Source organism: Chrysochloris asiatica, unplaced genomic scaffold, assembly GCF_000296735.1.
Source record: "Chrysochloris asiatica unplaced genomic scaffold, ChrAsi1.0 scaffold00632, whole genome shotgun sequence".
Classification (NCBI taxonomy): domain Eukaryota; kingdom Metazoa; phylum Chordata; class Mammalia; order Afrosoricida; family Chrysochloridae; genus Chrysochloris; species Chrysochloris asiatica.
This window is the reverse complement of record NW_006409150.1, coordinates 167,045-169,993: the sequence shown is the minus strand read 5'-3', so window position 1 is coordinate 169,993 and position 2,949 is coordinate 167,045.

The window sequence follows — 2,949 nt, the reverse complement described above, 5'->3', positions numbered from 1 at the left end:
TGGTGTGGTGCATTATGGGTTAATGCGCTGCACTTCATAGTCACTTTGAACCAAGTTCAGCAGTTCTAGCTCACCAGCTGCTCCTCTGAAGCACCATAGAAGGTCACTATGGGAACTGACTCTTAATAACAACAACAATGTGCAAATGCCTACTGTGGCTCTGTAGAATGTGCACTGGATTGAGAACCACAACATCTGTAGTTCAAGCCCACCAGCTGCTCCAGAAAGGCCTATAATATGTCCCTGTGAGTCAGAATTGACTTGATGGTACATTAAACCAACAACAAAATCATATGTAAGTGAAGGCTGGACCTGAATCAGAAATACTCAAGAAAATCGAACTCATTTAAATAATAATGTTTGAGATAGGTAAGGTTTTGTGTCAACTTCCCTAGGCAAGGATTTTCAGTAACTTAGAAGTAAATTTGTAATTATCACCTCCATATTAAGGTCTAATATGTTAAATTTGTCACCATGAGGTGATTTGATTTCATCAGATTTGATCTGATCTACTTATCCTTTTCAACCAAGGTCTATTGGACATCAGCAATGATATGCCTTGTTCCACGCCCTCTTCTGAATCTTGAACCTCGGGAAGTTCTCTGTCAATGTATACTTGCAACCATTTTGGTATTATCTTTAGTAAAACTTTACTTGCATGGGATAGCAAAGAGATTGTCCAATGATTTCCACATTCCATTGGGTCACTTCTCTTTGGAATGGGCACAAATATGGATATCTTCCAATCAGTTGGCCATATAGTTGTCTTCCAAATTTCTTGCCAGAGATGAGTGAGTGCCTCCTGTGACACCTCACTTTCTTGCAAGATTTCAATTTTTTTTCCATCAATTCCTGGTGCCTTGTTCTTTGCCAATTCCTTCAAATGCACTTGGAATTCATCCGTCAGTATCATTGACTCTTGATCACATGCTACCTCTTGAAATGGTCAAACATCAACCACTTCCTTTTGGAACAATGACTGTGTATTCCTTCCATCTTCTTTTGATGCTTTCTGCATCATTCAGTAATTTTCCCAGAGAATTCTTCAACAAAAAAAGTCGAGGCTTGAATTTTTTCTTCAGATCCCCCTGTTTGCTAAATGCTGAGCGTATTCTTCGTTTTGGTTTTCTGACTCCAAATCTTTGCACATTACGTTGTAATATTTAGCTTTATCTTCTTGAGCTGATCTTTGAAATTTTCTGTTCAACTCTTGTACCTCCATAATTCTTCCATTTGCTTTAGAATCTCTACACTGGAGAGCAAGTTTTAGTGTCTCTTCTGACATCCATTTTGACCTTTTCCTTCTTTCTTATCTTCTTGATGACTTTTTGCTTTCTACCTGTATGATGTTCTTGATATCATCTCACAACTCTTATGGTCTTCGGTCTTTAGTGTTAAATGTATCAAATCTGTTCTTCAGATGATCTCTGAATTCAAGTAGTATATATTCAAGGTCATATTTTGGCTCTCATGGACTTGTTTTTCATTTTCTTTACCTTCAGTTTGAATTTGCATATGAGCAATTGATGGTCTGTTCCACAATCTTCCCCTGGCCTTGTTTTGACTGTTGATATGGAGCTTTTCCATCGTCTTTTTCTGCAAATGTAGTCAATTTGATATCTATGTACTCCATCTGGTAAGATCCATGTCTCTTATGCTGTTTAAAGAAGGTATTTGGTTTTCAAATCATTGGTTTTGCAGAATTCTATCATGCATTCTCCAGCATCATTTCTATCACCAAGGCCATATTTTCCAACTACTGATCCTTCCTGTTTGAAACCTTTGCATTCCAATCACCAGTAATGATCAATACATCTTGATTGCATGTTTGATCAATTTCAGATTGAAGAAGTTGGTAAAATTTTTCTATTTCATCCTCACTGGCTTTAGTTGTTAGTGTGTAAATTTGAATAATAGTGGTATTAACTGGTCTTCCCTGTAGACACACAGATATTAACCTATCACAGACAGCATTGTACCTCATGACTGATCTGGTTGTATTCTTTTTGACAATGAATGCAACATCATTTCTCTTCAATTTGTCATTCTTGGCATTGTAAACCATGTGGGTGTCAGATTCAAAATGGCCAATGCCAATCAATTTCAGCTCACTAATGCTTAAGATATCAATGTTTATACATTCAATTTCATTTTTGACACTATCTATCTAATTTTCCTAGCTCCATACTTCATAGATTCCATGTTCTGAATATTAATGGATGTTTACAGCTGTTTCTCTTCATTTTGAGTTGTGCCCCATCAGCAAATGAGGATCCTGTGAGCTCTACTCCCACAGGCTTTACTCCATTCATGTCATCACAGTCAACATTACTTTGAGGAGGCAGCTCTTCCCTAGTTGCATTTAAGTGCTTTCCTTCCTGAAGGGCTCATTTTCCTGCACTATTCTGAAAGTGTTTATCTGCTATTCATAAGGTTTTCGTTGACTAAATATTCGGAAGTAGTCCATCACTCCTTCTTCCTGGTCTGTCTTTGTCTGGAAGCTCATCTGAAGCCTGTCCACCATGGGTGACCCTGCTGGTATTTAAAATACTGGTGGCCTAGCTTCCAAAATCAGAGCAACTCGCAAGCCACCACAGTATGACAAACTGACAGACGAGTGGTGGCTGACAGCAGAGAACACCAGAAAGATGTTTACCTGTGTTTTATTGACAACACAAAGGCCGATTGCATGGATCATTACAAGCTATGGACAACATTGCAAAGTGTGAATATTCTGGTAAACTTAATTGTGTTCATGAGGAATCTATATATGAACCAAGAGGCAATTGTTTTAAAGGAACATGGAAACACTGAAAGGTTTAAAATTAAGAAAGGTGTGTGACATGGTTGTATTCTTTCACCGTACTATTCAACCTGTATGCTGAGCAAATAATCCAAGGAACTGGATTATATGAAGAAAAATGTGGCATCAGGATTGGAGGAAGACTG